Consider the following 24,877-nt stretch of genomic DNA (forward strand, 5'->3'; position numbering starts at 1 on the left):
ACCTACTGTGTGTTAAACATTTTGCTAAATCCTGGAGGCATAAAGTAAGCCAAAAGATAGTATCTGGTCTCAAAGAGCTCACAGTCTAATGAGGAAGAAGACATGTAAACAACTACGTACAAATCAAATAGATACAGGATAAACAGGGAGAAGGCACTGGAATTAAGGCAATATTAAAGTAAATAGGGTATGCATGAGGAGTTAAGAAGACCCCGTTTAAAATGTTGCCTGAGCTACTAATTAGTAATGTCATCTTAGACCCTTAACCACTCTCAGCCTCAATTTCCTCATGTGAAGATCTAATGATGTAGTATATGGAAAATGATCTTTCAGCTCTAAAGCCCCACATAAATGTGACCTATGAAGCATTAGAATAGGATGTCATTAGAGGAATAATGCTATAATCATTTTTTAAACCCCTACCTTCTCTTTTAGAATCAATACTACATATTGGTTCTAAGGCCTAAGAGTAGTAAGGGCTAGGCAATGAGGGTAAAGTGACTTAACCAAGATCACACAGCTAGGGAGTTTCTTAGACCAGATTTCCTCCTATCTCCAGATCTGGCTCTCTATCTACTGGGCCACCTAGCTGCCTCTATTATCATTATTCTTAAAATTAAAAAAATATTCTTAATCAAGTGATCCCTCAAAAAGAATGGTTCTGTGAAAATTAATACTTGGAGTTGTTGGACATTAATCTAAATCTTACAGTGTACAAAGTAAAACAAAAAAGAAGAGTATGTGAAAAAATAATAAATTCAATGTTGTTTTCAAAATTGTTTCCTTGTGAACTTCCTTATTCTGTACATTTTAAAATAATGCTTCATGACTCTTTCTTCCCTCTTTGATAGTTTCCCTCTTCCCTATCATTAGAAAAAAATTCTGGGGCAGCTGGGTAGCTCAGTGGATTGAGAGCCAGGCCTAGAGATGGGAGGTCCTAGGTTCAAATCTGGCCTCAGCCACTTCCCAGCTGTGTGACCCTGGGCAAGTCACTTGACCCCCATTGCCTACCCTTACCACTCTTCTGCCTTGGAACCAATACACAGTATTGACTCCAAGATGGAAGTTAATGGTTTAAAAAAAATTCTACCATCCTTGTAAGTAATAATTACAATAAAGCAAAATAAATCACATATTTGCTTAGCAAAATTCCTGGGAAATGCTCAATAAATACTTTATTTATCTATGCCCAAAAATATATGCCTTATTCTACAACTTGACTCTACCTTGTCTGTTATGAGTTTGGTGGCATGCTTCCTTACTGATCTGCTGTTGTTTCAGTTGGTTATATTTGTCAGAGTTCCCAAGCTTTTCAGGGCTATTTTTTTTTTTTATGGTCTTGTTGCTACTGTATAGTCTCTTGGTTCTTTTTATATTCCTCTGTGTCCATTTATGCAAGTCTTCCTAGGTTTCTTTAAAATGATCTCTTTCATTTTGTATAATTATTTCTAGTTTTTAGCCTCTCAATACTTATTAGCAAGTATTAAAATTTCCATCACAGAAGGTATTACCAGTTTTATCTTACATTATATCTCTACCTATCTTAGAATCCCAGTTAGTCATGGTGGTGCAGGCCATCCATCTGGTGTTCCATTCAATAAGATAACTTCAATATCCAGGGATGATCTATTCACCCTTCTAAGAATCCCTTTTTCATCTCTGGTCTTCTTATATCTTAATATAGATGACCTCTATTATTTCCTCTCATCTTATCTATTATACTTTTTTCCTTAATCTATATGTCCTTCAAAGATTCTCCTTTAGTCTTTCTCCCTCACCCTTCTATCTCCTTATAAGTTAAGATAATTTTTACCCTTCTATATATGTGTATTAGTCTCTCTTTTACCCAGATTCATTGAGAATGAAGTACTAGCATTACTGGCCCACCATCCCCTTCTTTCCTTCATTGCAACATTTATTTCTTTCATGCCTCTTTTATATAAGATAATTATTTCATATTATCTCTCCCAATACAATTTTATTTTATTTTTTGACTCATTCCATTATATTCAACTAGACTTCGAAGCCTCTATCAATATATGCTCCTTCAAACTACTCAGTTAATGTTATTAGATTTGAATGTGCCATTTGCCCAAATGAGAAGAAAACATTTTGACCTTGTAAAATCTTTTATAGTTGGTCTTTCATTTTACCTTACATTTCTTCATATTTTTGTAGTTCAAATTTTCCATTTATTTTTGGTCTTCAAAGAGTATTTGAAAGACTTTTATTTCATTAAGTGACCATTTTTTTCTTGCGTGATGATACTCAGCTTTGCTAGGTAGATTATTCTTGGTTGTAAACTCAGCTTCTTTGTTCTTTGGATTATTTTTTTTTTGCAATCCCCTTTTTTTAAATGTAGAAGCTGCTAAATATTTTGTTATCCTGATTGTAACTCCACAGCTTTAAACTATTTCTTTCTAGTTGCTTAAGGTATTTTCTCCTTAACTTGTGAATTATAAAACTTAGCTATAATGATTCTGTCCATCTTCAGAGAAAGAACTGATACATAGAGTTAAGCAAGACATAGTTTTATATGTATATACATTTTTGCCAAATGATGCCTTCTTTAATGTGGGGAGGCAGCAAATTAATTAATTTGAAAAAAAATCCAGAGATGAACCTAATAGTTTCATTTCATTTTAAGTGAATGTGGGGCCCAAAATGATTTCTTTCCTCCTGAATTCTCCTAGCAATTTTATAGATTTCACTTGTGGAATTGATTTTAAACTGTGTTGTGTGATAGTCACTTGCATACACAACTTACTCTTCCTATTGGATTAGAAACTTCTCTGGAGACAAGATCAGGATTATTCATGTTAGCAGAAGTCCCAAATATTTCTGAATGGAGTTAGCTTAAAAAGCTTGCTACTGCCAGAGCCTACATTTGCAGTGCAAATAGTTGGTATCCTGTATGCACAGTGGGTGATTAATATACGTTGACCTTGCTATTAATATCTTTACCTTAAATCAAATAAATTGCCTTTGGCCATAGCCTATTTGTATTACCCAGAGAGGAGCTTAATGTAGCCCTTTCCCATTATGACTTTGCAATCTTTCATTCTCTTTACAGATGTTGTTTCTTGTGCTAGCACATTTGCCATTGGACTCTACAATTATTGGTAGAAACGCTACAAGTAGAACTGTGAACTTTTATGTTGATGAGAAGTAACCTTGGAAATTGGAAAGATCCCTTCCAATCTTTGTTTTGGTACTAGGCTTGAGAGTAAGGGAGAAACAACTACTATGTGTCTTCCTTCTTTGTTATACAAATTCCATGTTGCTATTCCAATTAGTAGCCATATACCTAGATTGATAAATTAAAAATTAAGGTTAGGGCCAGAAATGGCTCTCATAAAACCTGAGAATAAAAAGGAAAAGATAGCAGCAAAAATCACTCCCCTGAATTGTGGATTTCCCCTGATCTCTGGTATTTGTCTCAATAAATACAAAACAAAGAGCTACTCTGTTTGGTTTTGCTATCTATCTAAAACTAACATTTGGGGGAGGTGCCTGCTTCCTTTAACAAGAAATGTTAAACCAATTGACTGTTGAGAAAGGTGGGGTATTTGAGTTTTGGGGGGGAGTAACACTAGCATTTTTTTTCTCTTGTACTAAACCTACCATTAAAGGCATTTAACAACCTTAGTTTATGCCATATGAAAAAGGGAGCAAATATTTTTATATGAAGGCATTTCTTTGGAGGCACAGAATGGGAGGAAAGATGAGAATAATTACCCAGGAGTCTGGGCACACCTTTTCAGCAAGCAAAGAGAAAAGTAGCTAGAGATTTTTAAAAGGTGATAACCAGAAATGAAAATGGGATGATAGCTGATTAGTTCAGAAAAAGAGAAATGGCCCAGAAGGATGGAAAACAAGAAAGGGGAAAGGAAATTGTATAGAAGATATATACAAGGTTGCCAGATAAAGTTTCTATACATTGCAACAGCAAGTTTGTTAAAAATTATAATTTATTGTCATTATTCCTGACCAAGCAATGACCAAGTAATCTGTTATTCGATGCCCTGCCCAGTTCACTCTGAAGAATCTTATTACCCTGAAAGTTGGCTACTAAGTGATGTTTTTTTTTTTTTTAGTCATAATTATTTATTCTATTTAGTTAAAGGCATAGAGAAGCTACTATCTGTATCTTTGGAAAGAATATCCATTCTAATGAAATCATGAGTGCATAATTGAAGTTATTCATCAAGGCTTCATACATGACAAATATGGCAGAGATACTTCTTAATTGTGTGGCCCTGGGCAAGTCACTTTACCCCAATTGCTCTGCTACTTTGGAATAGATACTTTGCATCTATTCTAAGACAGAAAGTAAGATTTAAAAAAAAAAAAAAAAAACTTTACACATAGGAGAAACAAGGAGAAAGGGAAAAAAATACCCTTCCTTTCTGCCTTTTAACTTCCCTCTCTTCTTTAATTCCTTTCTTCCTCCTTCTCTCCTTTAGATTCAGAGGGTGTAGGTTCACATTCTTCCTCCATCACTTAATACTGATATGACTTTGGGAAAGTCACTTAGCCTCCCTGGGCCTCCGTTTCCCCAGTTTATAAAATGAAGGGATTGGATTACAGCTCCCTTCCACTTCTATTCCTTTGATTTTTTTTTTACATTGCTGTCACTTTCAAATGACTCTTCCTAGTCCACCCTCTATTAGAACACTCAACAAAAAAAGAAAGAACAGAAAAAAAAATAACCAACACTTCAGCCATGAGTGACTGTGCTCATTGTGTAACTGAAGTGAGTTCTTCACCATTATTTCTCTGAACTTAAAATCATTTACTGCATTGATCCATCAGTCATTTTCTTTTGAACTTTTGAGAGGCAGAGTGAGCAGTAGAAAGAGTCCTGACCTGGAGCCCAGGAAGACCTTAGATTCAGATTCTACCTCTGACACATAGTGACTGGGTGACCATACATAGTGGCAGTGTTTAGGCAAATCTAAGACCCTTGAGCTGCAAGAGAAGGTGCCAATATGCATTGGTAGGGGGAATTTCTTCACTTTGGATTTCCAATTACTAATGAAATCACAAGTTCAATTTCCATCTCTGTTGCAAACTTAACAGTCATCAGTGTACACAAACTTCAAGGTGCAAAAAAATAGGAAAGACAAACTGTAAACTTCTGTTAGTGCCCAACTCTTCTTCCAAGAAACTCAACTAATATATATTTGCTACTTAATTGATAACTAACCTTGGCAGAGCAAATAGGTAATGGGACGAGAGCTGTGCTTCGACTTATTGTCTGAATCAGTTAACACATTAATCCAGTATTTCTATTTAATAAAAGTGCCAGCAAAGTAGCTGAGACAGAAAGAGGTGATTGACCTTTTCTCTTATGATCAGTTAGGTAGGGGCAGGAAGGGGAGCAACCTCGGATGGCCCTTGGCTTCCTTCCCTACCACTCCCTCTGGAAAGAGTGAAAGCACACGTAGAATCACACCTATATAAACTACCTCTGTCAGGACATATCTCTACACATCTCTCAAGTCAGGCAGGAATTGCGATACCTGGAACTTTAGAATATTTTGCAGGTCCTACAACCAAACTGTGTTCCATGGAGCAGAAAAAGGATGTTATTTTTAGCTATTCAGAAGAATGCAGAAAGTGGATGGATCTTCTTATAGATCCTGGCATTAGGCTGGCGAGTTCCCCTGTGACAGATCTGTGGATTTTGGCCAGAACAAGAGGCAACTCTGAGTTTTCTAACCCAACAGGAAACCCTCCCATGTGAGGGCCTCTTTGTTTTCTCCTAGGTGCATCCACCTTCTCTTGTCCTTGGCAGGCGGCACTGTTTATTTTGTGGTGCAAAGAACAGAACTGGTTAGGTTGGGGGTGGAGTGTGTGTGGGGGGAGGGGAGAGGTGATGTAGGTATTTCCTAATAAGATTTTTTTCTTGGATGCCACTAAATTCACGAATAAGTGTTTCAAGAAATTTTTTTCTACCTTCAGTACAGAAATAGAATAAATGCATAATTTGGACAAACTTTGGCCTAAGAAACAAAAGTAAACTGGAAAGGTTAATAAGTGACCTGGTCTCCTGTATTTTTTTACGTGAAAGTATGACTTGTGGGACTGCCAGGAAGCCATGGAGGAAGGTAGGTCTTCCAGTATCTAGTATCATGAAATGGGGCAGTTATTTTTGAACAAAAGTATTGTTTAGGCTCCAACTTGAGGCGTATTTGTGACTAGACCTCTAAGTAGCAGCTGTAGCTTCTAATCAGAGGGCAGTCTATAGTGTATATAATGTAGAAAGAACTGCTTGTCTTTTGGGATCCAACCTGCAATGACATCAAGGTCATGGCCAAGCAATAATGACTTCAAATTAATAAATCTTTAGGTAACTTAAGTAAATTTTGAGTAACTCCTCATCAGTAGCTCTTTTAAGTTCTCCATAAGCTGAGTACTGTACTAGGGACTGAGGGGACTGAGGCAAATACAAGAAATATGTAACAGAACCATTGCCCTTGAAGAGTTTTTAGTCTTATTTCTGGAGTCTAGGAGGAGAATCTAGATACACATACACAAACTACTAGAAAACAGAACATTAACTATGCATTAAAGTATTCCAGTGTGTGTTATAGGCTATACGGACTCTAGGCATTCAGAAGAAGTAGGAAGAAGTGGCCTGAAGAAACATGGAATGTAACACTTAGACTTCAGAGACTTCAGAGGTCATTTGGTCCAACTCACATCCAAACCAGAATCCTTTCTAAACATATTTAACAAGTGGTCATCAAGAATTTGCTTTGAGATTTTCAGAGAGGTGTAACTTACTAAATTCTAGGGCAACCCATTCCATTTTAGAATAGCTCTTAATTATATTGACTATTTTCTTAGTCTCTCTGCAGCGTTCCTATTTTTGCCTCTTTAACCAAACATAGTAGTCTATCCCCTTTGATATTTTGCAAACCATGTTCTCTCTGTCCCTCAGATTCCTCTCTCTCCCCAAGAAAGGAGGTAATGTGATATAAGATATACACACATTATCATATAATACATATTTCCATGTTTGTCACATTGTGAAAGAAGATATGTATTGCTTGCCCTAGAGAAAAATTCATAGAGGGAATAAAAATAAAGAATGGTATATTTCATTGTGCATTTTGACTCTTATCCTTCTATGGGGGTGAATATCTTTTTCGTTATGAGTCTCTTGGAGTTTTCCTGGATCCTTGCCTTACTAATAATAGTTAAATCATTCAGAGCTGATCATCATACATTACTGTTGGTACTGTTTATGGCATGATCTTGACAATCTCTAACCACCCTGCTGGTATCTTACTTAAAAATGTCCTCCCTAAAATATGGTGTGCAGAACTAAACAAATCTACTTTCAGTATGGTTTGACCAGAGTAGAAGATTGCAAGACTTTCATTTCCTCAGTCCTGGATACTATGCCTCTTAACACAGCCCAAAAATCACATTAGATTCTTGGCTGCTGTATTTTTGGTTGTTGATTAGTAGTGAGATTGCAGTATGTTAAAATTCTCAAATCTTTTACAAATTATCTAATCACATATTTCCCATCTCCCTTAAATGTTCATTTGATTTTGAATTCCTACCAATTTTCATGTTATTGGGTTCAGGCCATTGTTTTAACCTTTCAAGATGACTCTGGATCCATTTTTGGCTCTAAAGTATGTTTGCTGACTTTCGGGTTAAGATGGCTGCAGAGTAGTTGTGGAACTTTTACTTTGCCCACCACTGACCTGTACAATCAAAAGATTGTACAAAAGAACAAAAAGGCCAAGTTCACATGAGCGAAGGGACTCCACAATAGGGCACAGCATTGAAGGTACATGGATTTGGGCATTTCCATGCTATAAGGGAGTAAATTATCTCCCACCAAACCACAAGCTGATGAAACCCTCCCCCATATCACCTATGGGGCAGGATTCATAGCCAGTACCCTAGAATTAAAGCAGTGGGGAACAGCCTCTAAGTTCTTGGCAGTGGATCAAAAGCACGGCTGAGAGCAGCTAGACCTGAAACCCCAGGAGACTGAAGAGTGTGCACCTTGGGCTTGGAGAGTGGAGCGGGGCTGGGGTGGAATATAGCAGAAACCCCATGCAGACTCAAAAAGTATCCTCAGGCAAAAACCACTTCGTAGCTCCATACACAGAGAGCCTGCCCTCTTCACCGAGACTTCTGGGGGAAGCAAGAAACAGCAAATGGCTAGCAAGGGCCAAGAAAAACCAATCAACAGAAGAAGCAATAAAAATCCACTAACTCTAGATAATTTTTACATAGAAAAAATCCAGACCACAGAACAGATAGCAGAGGAGGACAAACATGTAAACACATCCAAACCCTCCCAAAAACATGAAAATTGGTCACAAGCTCTTGAAGAGTTCCAATCTGAGATTATGAGAAAGGTGGAAGAGATTTTGTAAGAAAAGTGGGAAATAGTTCAAAAAGAAAATAACAGTTTAAAAGGCAGAATTTCACAATTGGAAATTGAGGTTTAGAAATCAAATGAAATGATAAGCAATTGAAGACCAGAAATTACCAGCTGGAAGCCATGAAGAGCCAGATAGACCAGACTGAAAAGAAAAACCAAAAGATTATAGCTAAAAACCAGTCTTGAAAGGCTAGAATTGGGCAAGTAGAAGCCAATGATCTCACAAGACAGCAAGAATTAATAAAGCAAAGTCAAAAGACTGAGAAAAATAGAAGGAAACATGAAATATCTCAATGAGAAGATGACAGATCAAGAAAACAAGTCTAGAAGAGACAACTTGAGAATTACTGGTCTTCCAGAAAAATCAGAGACAAATAGAAATCTAGATATCATACTATAAGAAATTATCCAAGAAAACTGCCCTGATGTCCTTGAACAAGAGAGCAAAATAAGACATTGAAAGATCCCATAGAACACCCTCTACACTAAATCCTCAAAAGACAACCCCCAGGAATGTAATAGCCCAATTCAAAAGTTTCCAAGTTAAGGAGAAAACATTATAAGAAGCCAAAGAGAGACAATCCAGATATCAAGGAACACCAATCATGATTACACAGGATCTGACAGCCTCCACACTACAAGTCTGCAAGTTTTGGAATATGTTATTCAGAAAGGCAAGAGAACTGGGTCTACAACCAAAGATCACCTACCCATCAAAACTGACTATATACTTCCAGGGGAAAGTATGGACATTCAACAAAATAGAAGATTTCCAAGTATTTGCAAAGAAAATACCAGGACTAAATTGAAAGTTTAATGTTCAAAAACCTTAAAAACCAAGAGAAACATGAAAAGGTAAATAAGAAAGAGAGGGGAAAGAAAAATTTTTTTAAAGGTTCTTCTTTAAGGGCTTCAACAAGATCAAATTACTTATATTCCTATATGGAAAAATGTTATTTGTAACTCAAAAATTGTATTCACTATTATAGTAATTAGGAGAACTATACCTAGGGAAAGTTTGGGGTACTAAGTGGTCTAAGATGATATACACACACACACAAAAAGGGGGTGGGGGAATAGACCAAGAGAAACTTAAAGGAATAAGAAAAATAGAATAATCTATACTACACAAAGAGGCATATGGTAAGCGGAGGGGAAGAATACTATTATAAGGAGAGGAAGAGAGTTAATAGGTAATACTTAAACCTTACTCTCAGAGGAATCAATTCTGAGGAGAAAGAACAGCTAGATCCATTGGGGTAACAAATTCTATCTTACACTACAGGGAAAAGCAGAAGGGAAAAACCAGGGGTGGGGAGAGTGGGGCAGGGAGTATATAAAGGGAGGGAAAAAGAGGGGGGAGGGAATCTAATTGACCCTAAAAAATAACAAGAGGGAAACAAAAAGGGAGGGGGTGGAAAGGGAAGTAAAATAAGGGTGGGAATTAGGGGAATTGATTAAAAGCAAACCACTGGTTTAAAAAGAAATAGCGAAAGAAGAAAAGGCAGAATTAGGAGAGGACTTCAAAATGTTGGGGAATACATAGATGACAATCATAACTCTGAATGTGAATGGGATGAACTCTCCCATAAAACGGAAGCCAATAGCAGAGTGGATTAGAAACCAAAAGCCTACCATATGTGGTCTACAAGAAACACACATGAGTCAGATAGACACACACAGGGTGAAGGTGAAAGGATGGAGCAAAATCTATTGGACTTCAACTGAGAAAAAGAAGGCAGGAGTTGCACTCTTGATAACTGATAAAGCCAAAGTAAAAATAGGTCTGATCAAAAGACATAGGGAAGGTAACTACATCCTGATAAAAGGCCGTATAGACAATGAGGAAATATCAGCCTTAACATGTATGCACCAAATGGTATAGCATCCAAATTTCTAAAGGAGAAACTGGCACAGCTCAAGGAAGAAATAGATAGTAAAACAATACTAGTAGGAGACCTGAACCTTCCCCTATCAGATCTAGATAAATCAAACCAAAAATTAAATAAGAAAGAGGTAAGAGAGGTGAATGAAATCCTAGAAAAAGTAGAGTTAATGGATATGTGGAGAAAAATAAATAGGGACAAAAAGGAATACACTTTCTTTTCAGAAGCACATGGTGGTACATTCTCAAAGATTGACCATGTACTACGACATAGAAATGTGGCAAATAAATGCAAAAGAGCAGAAATAATAAATGCAACCTTTCAGATCATAATGCAATAAAAATAATAATTAGTAAGGGCATATGGAAAGCAAATAAAAAACTAATTGGAAATTGAATAATATGATTCTCCAAAATCAGTTAATTAAAGAACAAATCATAGAAAAAATTAATAATTTCATTGAAGAGAATGACAACGATGAAACATCCTACCAAAACCTGTGGAAAATAGCCAAAGCAGTACTTAGGGGGAAATTTATATCCTTGAGTGCATATATTAACAGATTAGGGAGGGCAGAGGTCAATGCAAATCAAAAAACTAGAAAGCAAACAAATTAAAAATCCCCAGATGAAAACTAAATTAGAGATTATAAAAATTAAGGGAGAAATTAATAAAATCAAAAGTAAAAGAACTATTGAATTAATAAATAAGACCAGAAGCTGGTACTTTGAAAAAAAACAAACAAACAAAAATTGACAAAGTACTGGTCAATCTAATAATAAAAAAAAAAAAAAGGAAAGACAAAAAACAAATTAGCAGTATCAAAGATGGAAAAGGAAGACCTCACCTCTAATGAAGAGGAAATTAAAGCAATCATCAAAAACTATTTTGCCCAATTGCATGGCAATAAATATAACAATCTAGGTGATATGGATGAATATTTACAAAAATATAAATTGCCTAGATTAACAGCAGAAGAAATAGAATACTTAATCCCATATCAGAAAAATTAATTGAACAAGCCATCAAAGAACTCCCCAAGAAAAAATCCCTAGGACCAGATGGATTCACAAGTGAATTCTATCAAACATTCAAAGAACAACTAATCCCAATACTATACAAATTATTTCACATAATAAGCAAAGAAGGAGTTCTACCAAATTCCTTTTATGACACAAATGTGGTACTGATCCCCAAAGCCAGGTAGATCAAAAAAAGAGAAAGAAAATTATAGACTAATCTCACTAATGAACATAGATGCAAAAATCTTAAATAGAATACTAGCAAAAAGACTCCAGCAAGTGATCACGAGGGTTATTCATTATGATCAGGTGGAATTTATACCAGGAATGCAAGGATGGTTCAATATTAGGAAAACCATCCACATAATTGACCATATCAACAAGTTAATGAACAAAAAATCACATGATTATCTCAATTGATGCTGAAAAAGCCTTTGACAAAATACAATACCCATTCCTACCAAAAACACTAGAAAGTATAGGAATAGAAGTACCTTTCCTAAAAATAATAAACAGTATATATCTTAAACCATAAACAAGCATCATATGCAATGGGGACAAATTAGAAGCATTTCCAATAACATCAGGAGTGAAACAAGGATGCCCATTATCGCCTCTATTTTTTAACATTATAATTTATATATATGCATATATATAAACATTAGCAATTGCAATTAGAGAAGAAAAATTTATAAGCAGCTAAATCAATTGCACAAAAATCAAGCCATTCCCCAATTGATAAAAGGGCTAGGGACACGAATAGGCAATTTTCAGATAAAGAAATCAAAACTGTCAATGAGCATATGAGAGAGTATTATAAAACTCTGATAATTAGAGAAATGCAAATCAAAACAACTCTGAGGTACCACCTCATACCTAGCAGATTAACTAACATGACAGCAAAGGAAAGTGGTGAATGTTGGAGGGAATGAGGCAAAATTGGGAAATTAATGCATGGCTGGTGGAGTTGTGAACTGATCCAACCATTCTGGATGGCAATTTGGAACTATGCCCAAAGGGCTCTACAATACTATTTGCCTTTTGATTCAGACGTAGCACTGCTTGGTTTATACCCCAAAGAGATCATAAGGAAAATGACTTGTACAAAAATATTTATAGCTGCGCTCTTTGTGGTGGCAAAAAAAATTCGAAAATGAGGGAATGTCCTTCAATTGGGGAATGGCTGAACAAATTGTCGTATCTGCTGGTGACAGAATACTATTGTGCTCAAAGGAATAATGAACTGGAGGAATTCCATGTGAACTGGAATGACCTCCAGGAATTGATGCAGAGTGAAAGGAGTAGATCCTGGAGAACATTGTACACAGAGACTGATACACTGTGGTACAATCGAACATAACAGATATCTCTACTAGCAGCAATGCAAGGATCCAGAGAAATGCTGAGGGACTTATAAGAAGGAAAACAAGCCACATTTGGAGCAAGAACTATGGGAGTAGAAACACAGAGGCAAAACGGCTGCTTGAACACATGGGCTGATGGTGATATTATTGGAGACGTAGATGCTAAATGATAACTCTAGTCCAACTATCAATAATATGGAATTAGGTCTTGATCAATGATACATGTAAAACCCAATGGAATTGTGCCTCGGCTGTGGAGGGTGGAGGGGTTTGGGGGAGAGAGAAAGAACATGAAACATGTAACTATAGGAAAATATTCAAAATAAAAAATCCTAACAATAAATAAATAAATAAAGTATGTTTCCTCTTTCTCCCAGCTTTGTTTCATCTGCAGAATTGCCAATGATGCCATATATACCTTCATTCTAGTCACTGATAAAAATAGTAATTGGCATAGAGCAAAAGATAGGTTAGCAGAGGACTGCTTATTGGATCTAGATAGCCAGCCAATTTAGACTCCGTCTTACTGTACTCTCATGTAATGTACATTTCCCTATCTTATCTACAAGAATTGCATTATATAATTTGATAAGTCTTTTGATCAAATCTTGGAAAACTGTATCTATACTAGAGCACTGTTCCAATCAGATAACTCAGTCAAATTATCATGTCAAATAAAAGAAAATTAGGGTAAGACTGGCATGATCAGTTCTGGGAAGAGATGGGCTAGAACAGATCAATCAACAAATTCCTCCGTGGTGGAGATTTTTTATTTTTTATTTGTATCTCCATTGTTTAGAGCAATGCCTTGCACATAGCAAGTACTTAATAAATGCTTATAAATGGGTGGACTGATATAAACATACAAAACTGTACAAAATAAATGCAAGATCATTTGGGAAGTGTATGAAGTCAGGAGTAGCTGGGAACCTCAGGATAGGCCTTCTACAGAATAGAAATTAGATGTAGAGTTAACGGCAGAAATGAAGAGGTGAGAATAAGCCTGGTGTGTGTTTTCATCATCAACAGGCAAATAGATTTGAAAGGACATTGTATTTTTCTGAGAGGAAATAAAATATGATTTGATATACGCAGCTATCGGTAGGTGCCTAAAAAAGTTAAAAATTCAGTGATTGACATGAAGAGCACTGTCAGACTTCAATAACTTATCTCTCCTATTGCTTATCTTAGAGGTGAAATTAGGTGTGTCTCACCTGTGGGGCAAAAGTAGAAGAGAGTGTTAAGTAACTGAAATCTGGTCAAGAAGTGAATTTAGGCTTCTGTTCATAAAGGCAATAGTAAAAATCATTCATTAGGATCATCATAGTCTTTCTTTTGAGGAGGTTAAATCATCTATTATAAGTAAAATATTAAAAATCATGGGTATTATATTATAAGGTTAAGTTTCCTCTAGAAATGCAAGAAATCTTCATTATCTGTAGTTTCTGAGGGAATAAAGAAGCATGTTCAAGGTTTGTGGGAAATTTCAGTAGAGTTGTTTCTCTTGTTAAATATCAGCTTATGGGCATGGCATCTTTTAAACTTTTAGTGTTTAGTCTAAAGATATCTTGACAAACTGGTATTGTTTGGGTCTAGAGCTGTCTTTGCAAGTGAATTATAAATTTGATTGTGTGCCAAATGGAGCCTGATTAAAACAAGAAAACAGATGTGACCTTTCTACCTCCCCACAATATATTTGGCCTTTAGTAGAGGATGGTGTAGTGGAGAAAGGGATGAACTTGGAGATGTGGCCGCAGACATTTGTTAGCCATGTGACCTTAGAAAAGTCACTTAACCTTTGTCTCTCTCAGTTTTCTCTTATGAAAAGTGGGGTAATAGTAGCATCTACTGCCAGCATTGATGTAAGGATAAAACTGAGAGAATATTTATGAAGTGCTTTGCAAATCTTAAAGTGCCATATAAATTTGGGTGAGATTTGAACTCAGGAAGATGAATCTTCCTGACTTCAAGTCTGGTAATCCTTTGGGCCACCTAGCTGTCCATATGTAAATGCTAGCTGCTATTATTATTATTATTATTATTATTATTATTATTATTATTATTATTATTAAGACTCAATAGATAGGAGCTAAAGGATTTTCTCCTTCTACATAATACTTCTCATAGTGAATGGCTTATTTTGAGGTCCTCTCATTGTCCTTCCATTGACCATAGCTTCTGACTTCACTAGTGATTCATTCTAATTCACACCCATATTTAGACACTCAGGTGGAGACCAGATGATCCAGTATGATGGACTGTCATTAGCTTCTTGACAGATACCAAAAAAAAATCATTACACTTCCTTCTAAGTTTTATCTAAGTCTTCTACCTGGGAGGACCTCTGATTTATGCTTCTAAACTGTTAGAGGAACATTTGTTCCTTCCTGGATGCTGGTCACTGTGTGAGAAGATATGATCTCTAAGGTTCCTCTTGACTCTCAATCTTTATAATAATTTAAGGAGGTCTCCCACAATCTTGATATATTGTCTCTTATTCTTTCTGCCATATTTGGCTGCTCCAGGAAAGAACTGACATCTTTAGAAAAAAAAAAACCAAACCAAAACTCTTACCTTCTGTCTTAGAATCAATACTGCATATTGGCTCCAAGGCAGAAGAGTGGTAAGGGCTAAGCAATGGGGGTTGAGTGACTTGTCTAGAGTCACACAGCTAAGAAGTATCTGAGGCCAGATTTGAACCTGGGACCTCCCGTCTCTAAGCCTGGCTCTCAATCCACTGAGCCACACAGCTGCCCCCAATAAAGACCATTTTAATTTGTCACTGCTTCTCAGTTGGGGGGTTATAAAGATCAGATATATAATTCTTTGGCATTTTTTGGTATTGACAGCAGTGTAATTTTTGGACACAGTTTCCTGTTTCTATACTAGAATATATCAGCCCATTTTGTTTCTCCTCACTATTGATCTTAACATAAGTCCATGTTGTCCTCTCCTATGTTGAATAAAACAACAGAAATTGTGATGACCTCTTCTTAATAGCATTGAAAAGCAGTAACATTTATGTTTTTTGGGGGTGGTTACATATGAAAATTTTTAAGAACTCATAGTCACTTAAAAATTAGAGAAGTTGCTGAGTGTGATGACACATGCCTTTAATTTCAGCTGCTGGAAGACTAAGGCAGCTTCACAGTTCTGAGCTACAATGGGCTAATGGGTTTAGTCCACATAAAGTATAGTATCAAGTAATCATTATGGTCATGGGAGCAATGGGAATGGGATTAAAAGCACATTCATCAAAACTCCTCAAAAAAATTAAAAAACAGTAGCAGTGCTTCAGAAGGGTGATGCTTCTGCTTTAAAAGATTTTCAGAGGATTGAGAACTTTGATTTTTTTCTTTATTTGTTTTTACCAATTACACATAACAAGTTTTCCCTAAGTTATATGTTCCAAATTGTTGATCCCTTCCTCCTTCCCTTCCCCATTTCTGGAGCTGGCAAGCAATTGACTGAGAACTTTGAAGGAGATCACCTCAATCTTCTAAAGGTGACCCTTGCCAATTAACTTCCAAGCCCAGCCACTTTTAATGCTCTTTGGAATGATCACTTGAACTCTCTAGTTGTAGTAAATACTCCTGGAGAGTCTGATTATATGGTTTACTAAAAAATCTTGCTCAACTTGTTGGACATGTTGGCTGTTCTCTATGGGTATGTGTGGTACTGTTTATAAAGTGAGGCTCTCATTTGTGAGTATGACAGACCTTATTGTTGTTACTTCTTCAGTAAGGGTTTTTAGAGGTCATTTAATCAATTAGATACTCATAAAGTTATAGAGAGCTGGAAAGTGATCTCAGAAACCATTTCTAAAATGAAATCTTTATAAAGCAAAGTTTTGCAAACATAAAGGCTGTGTATAAATGCTAACTTCTTATAAATATGATTGAATATAGCCACCTCATTTTACAGATAAGGAAACCAAGACCTAGAGAGGGGACATAAAATGTTTTAGCCCACAGAGGTATTAAGAGAGCCAAGATTTGAAAACACATCTTCTTTCACCATACTACTTAGTTCTCATGAGTAGTAAAGTAGAAGAGCCAGGATTTTAATCCAGATTCTCTGGCAGAAGATCCAGTGCTCTTTCTATTCAACTATACCCTCTTCCTCAACTTCTGGCATTTCTAAGCATCAGGAAGCTGGAGTCATTGTATTTTCTAGGCGGAGTCCTGTTTCCTACCTAACTCCTTGGAGGATTTCAAGGAGGGGAGATTCTGGGCTTTACATAAACAATGCTTTCATGTCCTGTTCACAAACTGTGGTTTAGCCTGTAGACTTCATGATAAGGGTAATGGCATCTTCAAGGCAAATGAAGCAGTTGTCTGTCTGGAGGACACAATAAAACTGGATGAAGTTTGGCAAGAAATTTTGAGCATCTTTTTAAAAATGTATTTTTAATCAGATACAGAGTTGAAAGGTAGATTAGTAACCAAGGGACTTATTACAAGGATTTTGTGAGGTCTGTGAATGATTTTACCCTAGAGCCTTAGACCTTGCTAAACCTCATTAACATCCCTAGAGATTCTAGCTCCTCCTTGGAAATAATCCAGGGGTCCTTGTCCTTTACCCACAGGCTTGATCACTCAACCCCAACTCAAGGCAAGAAATCTCTTAGATGTTCTTGGTCTCTGAACCTGCTTTGTTGCAATAAGAGACCTGAATTTCTAATTACCTATTTTCATGTCCACCCCATTGCCACACATGTTTTTCCCCCTTTTGCTACATATTATTCATATTTTGCTATATATTATTCCCTGCTAAATCCTCAGAGTCTTTCTCTTCCTTCATTGTTGCCCTTGTTCCCTTCTGTTGCCTAACTACCACATATGAGAGGAGTAGCTGAGTAGCACACGAGATAATATTCTCCTTGGAGTTAGGAAAATGAGTTTAAATCCTTTAAATTCTGGTTATCTATCAGCTGTATGAACCCAGCAGGCCATTTTTTTTAATGTACCAGGCAATTCTTTTGAGACTATTTATTAAAGATGAATTGTAAATTTGAGAAGAAATTTTTCACACTTGAGAGTTTTCCATGTTGATGAAATCATATTTTTAAACCTCATTTCTCCCTTGATAAAAATCTTCCCACTTCTGACAAGGGAGAAGAGTATATGGGAATTCAGAAATAATATATAAGGACAAAGATGTAATTCAAAATGTGTATAGAAAAGAGAACTTATCCAGACTTTTGTTGGTTAGTACCCAAACTTAAAATTATTCTCTCTGGGTGTTAGATCTGAAGCCTAGCTGAATCTATGATTTTTTTTTCAACCTTCTTTGTGATCTTTAGAGAGAATTCAGTTTCAGGTCACTCTAATATATTTCATATTCATCCACCAGAGTATGCGAGGTCAAACTCACTGGTCAATCTTGTAAGCCAAATTGTACTCTCAAATGATCAAAAAACTTTCTGATAGTTTAGCAGGTCTGTGAATGCTCTGTCCATGTTATTGCACTCTGCCTTGCTGGCCCCCTTCTCTGATTGACTGGTTCCTAAATAGTACTTAGGGCCAACCATGTCTTCATTCCTCTCTGACCTCCAGTCTCAACTCTCTGGACTTCAGCATTGTGCAGGGGCAGCCAGAGCCCAATGAGTACATGCTTCTGCCTTCCCTTTGCCCCCGTGTAATTACAGCAATCTCTCCAGGTGCCACAGTTGGAAGAGCTTTTGGGAAACTGCCAGAGATTGTGGCATCAGTAAATCATGTCATGGCTCAGAATCTTTTGGGAAAATGAGCCTTTTCCACACATTACTGTGTTAACTCTAAAATAAGAATGATACTGACATACTTCATAGGAAACATTGGGCAGAAAATTAATGGTACTTCCTATTTATCACCGAGGTCCTACAGAAACAATAAATGATGAGGAAGACATGATCATGAGAAAAAATTCTGGTTGTGTGCAGCACAGGAAAATTGTTCTGAAACTGATGAAAATTCATGTAGTAAATCAAGTATTTATAAGGATAGGGAATTTGGAGTGAATAAAGAAGGCACAGAGTAGAGGGAAGAGAATGTGATAGGAATAGAATTTTATAGCATGCTTTGAATTATTGTGTTCCTCTATAGGTGCCATGTTGTTAAGAGAGATCTGGTGCCAAGGTTTTATGTGACCAGTAAGCTTTGGGACTCTGGGCAATCGCTTGACTTTTTTAAAAGCCTCAGGGTTCTCATCTGTATAACAGAAGATAATAACACACTTGTACTTTTCTACCTTACAAGACTGGTGAGGGAGAAAGAGTTAGGTTAGCTGTGCATGTTATTGTTATTACTGCTCCAAAACTCTAGGTTTGGCTGCCATCTTTTGAAAATGAAATTCATGCATAATATTTTGGGTAAAATTTAGAATCCTTTAACTTGCCTCATCCATATCGAATGATTCACAAAATCTGGTTCAGCTCGTTGCTGCTCATGAAAATATATGAACATCTCTTGACCCTCATAGTTCTTGGGAGATAGCTGTGTGGCATTTGAGTTTTAGAAGCTGATGTTGCCAATTTAGTATATCTAGTTCTTTGCCATTTCTATCTTTCTGTGCCATATTTTCTGTCCTCTACTTTTGGGAGAAGGACCCATGTCAGCCAATTTGCATTCACTTCCTGGCTCTACTTCTGACTCTTCTAACCCATAACCCATTGGTAGTATTAATCCCTAACCCCAGCTTTGAGTGTTGTTGTCCTCCTATTTGAATGTAAGCTTTTTAATGGCAGGAAATGACTTTTTTTTTGCTTGTATTGCATTCCTAGTGCTTAGTAAAGTGCCTGTCACATAGTAGGTGCCCACTAAATACTTGTTACCTTGCCATATTTACCATAACCAAAAAGTAGCTGACAATACTATGTGCTAAGACATTTCTGGGAGCTAATCTTTGGATTTGTTTTCTAATAATAATTTCTAATCTTTGGAAAGGGATTAGGAGAACATGTGGCATTCCAGAACCCTGGTGGAAACCTTTATCAGCCACTGATAAAGAGTTTACAAATAGGAGCCACATTGGTGTTCTGGAGCTCAGAGGTACAGAATTTTAGGAATTTCTCCTAGTCTATGAATACTTCGCTAATCTTTGGGATTTAGTGCTTTTCCATGTTCCTTGACAGATATGGGGAGAAAAATCTATCTGCCCATCTATTATTTTAGCAATTATAAGTTTAAATTTTCTGATTGAATTTCTATCTTAGCTGCTCAACTACATGTTTATTTAAAGTGATGATGCAGTTATAATTGTTCCAAGAAATTATGACCTGTTTTATGCTGCTAAGGTCACTAGAGACCTGGGGTACCTGTTAGTTAATCTTAAAAGCCCAATGTTCTTTTTCTATTTAAGCAAAACCATGGTCCAGATACAATTTATGGAATAGGTATCATTAAAAAAAAACAAACAAATCCTTACCCTCTGTCTTAGAATCAATACTGAGTATGAGTTGCAAGGCAGAAGAACAATAAGGACTAAGGCAATTGGGATTAAGTGACTTGCCCAGAGTCACATAGCTAGGAATTGTCTTAAGATCATATTTGACTCCAGGACCTCCTCTCTCTAGGCTTGGCTTTCTATCTGTTGAGCCACCTAGCTGCCCCTGGAAGAGGCATCATTACTGAACCCATTTCCTGTTCTTTTACTTTGACTTTGGTTTCCCTTTGTGATGACAAACTGTCAGTCACATTGGGGAGGTTTTAACCCTTGATCATAGTTCTTACAGCTTTTCACTGTTCTTTGTTTTCACAAAGTTGTTATATAAATTGTTCTCCTGCTTCTCTTCATTCCATTCTTTGTCCTTAAAATCCTAAAAATTTCAATGTTAAGTATAAATTCTTATTTTTGTTCACTTCATCCTATCAGTTCCTGTAAGTCTTTACTTGCCTTTTGAAATCATCTGTATCTTCATTTTTTGTAGCAGAGTTATTAGTAAATCTCACTTCTAGATGTATCTGTGATCTTGGGGTGGGGGAGTGGGTGAAAGAGAAAACAGCTATTTGTGTTGAATTCCTTAAGTGAGAGGAAAATGAATAGACAAAATAGTGAACCTATTATTCTATCAAACCCAAGGCTATATAAATATATACTCATGGTCATGAATAGGAAGTAACTCAAAACTCACTAGGTTCATACTCCAAGTTCCATTGGACCTCCTCCTTGCCTCCCTCCTCTCTTTGGAGTGTACTGGAGTGGGCAGCTAGATGAAAAAGTGGAGACAAATCAACATTACATTTCCCTCCCCTGCATGCTTGAACTGTTTTCATTTACTCAGCAAGAAGGCGGAAAAAAAGGAAACACAAAGCAGTCCCCGGCAGAGTACTTATTAATTAGGAGAACTGGATGCTACCCTGCATTCATTCCAGGGAGCAGTGAACAGGAGGGCATCCCCCCTAAGGGTCCAATGTAGTCACAGGTTTCCAGTCAGCAGAAGCCCGTGTCAGGGATATTTATCCAATGCTCATGCAAGGAGAAGTGAATCAACTCTTTTTGGAATTTGCAAAATGCTTCAACTTGTCTATTGGTGTTGCTATTTTGTTGAGTTTGTGTTTGTCCTGAACACAAACCTCCAGTCACTGGCTCAAGGGACTAGTGTGAGCATTTCTAAATTAGTGCTTTGGCTAAAGGAAAATGTGCTGACTTTCAATGAATCTGGTGTGTCTTGAAAAAATACTCCTCTGCATTTCTTTGAGATACTATTGCATGTGCTTTCAAAAAGTGTACTAGAAAATAGGACAGAGATAGAGAAAATGCAAACTGTTTTCAAAATAGTATACTAGTTTAGTTGCTGCAGTATTTTTTGCCTCTTTGGGAAGACTTTTCTTAGAATAATAATCAAAATTTCAAGTCGAAGAAAGAACCTTAGGCTAGAAGGATGAATCAGAAGTGGTTTACAGGCTTTACAGTCAGAATACCTAAGTTTGAATCTCTACTATCATTTCCTTATCTTTGTGACCTTGGGCAAATGACTTAACATTCTAATTCGAGTTTCCTCATCTGTAAAATGAGGGGTTTGGACTAGATGGCCTTAGAAGTCCCTTCTTGCTCTAAAACTTTAATCTTATAACCATCTAGTCCAATACTTTCAATATTTAGGTGAGCTAATAATTTGTCCTATTTAGGAAATCAGACCATTCTGCTTGTTATCATCACCTATGCCCTGAGATTTATTTCCTTTCTTGGAATGACATGATATGGAATTACTTACAGGGAATGACATCTTTCCAGTAAAGACCTGCTAAATGATAATGACCTTTCCCTTAATTTGAATAGATTTGCACAGTCAAGCTTCCTAGAATCCTTCATTTTTTCAGGAATCAGCTTGGGACCACCTCTTAAGGAATGCTCATCCTGATCTAATTCTCCCCTCTCCCAGATACTAGCATCCTTCTCCATGAAATTATCATCACTATTATTTTACTACAGACTCTTGACTTCATTGGTATTTGGAATGTCCAAAGGAAATTTCCTCTTCAAATGAAAATCAGCAACAATTCTCCAAATTATAGTCACAAAGAGGCACCTATACCCTGGAGCAGGGGTCGGCAACCTTTTTGGCCGTGAGAGCCATAAATGCCACATTTTTTAAAATGTAGTTTCTTGAGAGCCATACAGTGCTCACAGTGTGCACTCCTGTAACAGCACCTGAAAAAAAATTGACTTTATGGCTCCTGCAGAAAGAGCCATATCTGGCCCTCAAAAGAGCCAGATATGGCTCGAGGAGCCATACGTTGCCACCCCCTGCCCTGGAGGATAAATGATTTGGAGGCTAGTTGTTAGTATATATCAGGATTGAAATTTGAACCCACATCGTACTGATTGTGGGTCAGGTCCTCTTTCCACTACTCCATTAATTCTTTATTTTCTATGTATGTTGCTTGTTTGTTTCCTTCCAGTGAAATGTAACCTTAAGAGCAAGGACTGCTTTTTTTTTTTTTTTTTTTCTGTGCATCTTTTATTAGTTGACCTGTAGTTAGATACATGATAAATACTTGTGCAGTGAATGAATGATTTGTTTCTGTTCTTAGGTCTTAGCTTCCGAACTGCTCTGTAAATTTGTGGGGGACAAGGAATTTCTTTTTTTTTTTTTTTTGACATTCTTCCACCTTAGATTTGAGGTGCTTACTAATGGTTTTCTGATTGATTGATTTCCTCCTTCATTCCTCTAGCCCTTCTTAAGATAATCTATCTGATAAGAAGTCTTAAATGTTAACTTATTATTTCTGAGGGCTAGGGAGAAGGGAAAGGAGATGGAGGGTAGATCTTTGCCTTGGAGGTGTTTAAGAATAAATTAAAATTACCCCTGTAAAACAGGAATGTAAAACAGGAATTACACCTGTAAAACCAGGAACGTGGGACCACCTGGGTCAATATCAATTAATTTTAAATCTCTTCTAACCTACCTATCGCCCTCAGACATGTTGCAACCCAAAGCCTTTACTCTATTTGGCATTTAGTCTTATTGTATTTTTTTAAAAGTTTTTTAATTGTAGAAGACAGATTTTTTTTCTTTTTTTTAGGCATGTAGGAAACTAGAGTAGAGGTAGAAAGAATTGATATGTTTAACTGTTCTACTATTTGGTTATAATTATCAGAATGTGGGCTCCTGTTTTCAAAAGCAAAAGTTATTCATTCAAATCTTGGTTTAGAAAGAATCTTCTTTTGTGATGACTAATAGATAACATCAAGAAAATCACTCGACCTGTGATTTCTCAGGCAACTACAGGATTAGAATTCTCTCTACCAATGCAGGTCAATATATTCTCTGGCATTTAATCTTAGTTGACTTGGGTACTGAATGGTCAGGTGTCCTGCCAAGAGTTCCACAACTAGTATATATCAGAGACTGAATTTGAATCCAGGGCTCCCAACTTTGAGCCAACTCTATGCATTATGCCACTGCCTATTAATGTGGAAATGCTATGGTTTTTTAAAAAAGACAAAACTCAAAACTTCACTACCAGAGGAAACTTAATGGGTGGGTGTGAATTTTGGGGGGGCGGGGGAGTGTTGACTGTGTAATTCTGCTGAAGCTATTTGCCATGTGATCATGTGTTTTTCTCACCTACCTCACAAATTTATAAACAGATATTACTTTGAATCAGAAGTTGGACCTTTTCTGACCTTATTGTATTTTCCCAGTAGAATGTGAGTTCCTTGAAGGCAGGGACTGGTTAAAATGTTCATTTTCTAGGCTCAGCATCTCACACAGTGCCTTTCATGTTGTTATTCAGTTATTTTCCAATTATATCCAATTCTTCTAGACCCCATTTGAAGTTTTCTTGAGAAAGATACTGGAGTGGTTTGTCATTTCCTTCTCCAGCTCATTTTACAGTTGAGGAAACTGAGTCAAACAGAGTGAAGTCTTGCTCAGGGTCACACAGCTAGTAAGTGTCAGAGTCTAGATCTGAGAAAAATAAGTCTCTGACCCTAAGCCCAGCGCTCCATCCATTGTTCCTTCTAGATCCCTGCTTTATGTATAAATAGTACTTAATAAGTATTTCTTGAATTAGATATGTTTTCAAGCCTGAACTCCTTGATTCAGATATTTAGAACACAGAATGTTCATTTAATGCAAATAATTCTATCTAAACTTTATTGGGTAATCTTCACATTATATCCTTTACATGCTCTTGCTCCATATCAACAAGAAAAAAAAGGTCAAGACTAATTTTCTAATAAAGGTGAAAATACCATAAGGCATACTACAAACTTCTACTACAAATTGGAAAATATTCAAAAGTTTGAAGAATCCAATAAATAAGGGAAACTGTGGTAAAAACTGGGAGTCAGCTAATTTATTATGTGGATTATCACTAAGTTATTTTGCAGCATGACTTCATTTTTCTAGACCTATTTTTTCATCTATAAAATGGAGGCAGGGGTTGGATTTCCAAAGTATCTTGCAGCTCTAATATTCTGTTTTATTATCCCTTCAGTGATGCTGAGCCTAATGTGTTTGCTACATAACACTGATTTAATGAAATGAGTCAAACTTTAAAGGATCTGGTAACAGGTATTATTTGTTCTTCAGAGGAAGGAATAATAGTGAGGAAAATGCAATACTTTGGGAGATCCTTAACAGAGCCTTATTTCTCTTTTGTTAACTCCTTTAATTAATAATGAGATTCTATATTACATATCATAAAGTAGATCAAATATTTGTATTTCTGCATTTGAAAGTTTGGAGTTTTCAAT

The 24,877-nt window shown here is 36.5% G+C and overlaps 1 protein-coding gene across 1 annotated transcript in view; it reads left to right on the forward strand.

The window, feature by feature from the left end:
• The window catches only part of CGNL1 (cingulin like 1), a 204,595-nt gene that overhangs the window by 121,884 nt on the left and 57,834 nt on the right, over positions 1-24,877 (forward strand). The window lies entirely within an intron of this gene.

The sequence above is a fragment of the Gracilinanus agilis genome, chromosome 2 (genome assembly GCF_016433145.1).
Source record: "Gracilinanus agilis isolate LMUSP501 chromosome 2, AgileGrace, whole genome shotgun sequence".
In the NCBI taxonomy this organism is placed as follows: domain Eukaryota; kingdom Metazoa; phylum Chordata; class Mammalia; order Didelphimorphia; family Didelphidae; genus Gracilinanus; species Gracilinanus agilis.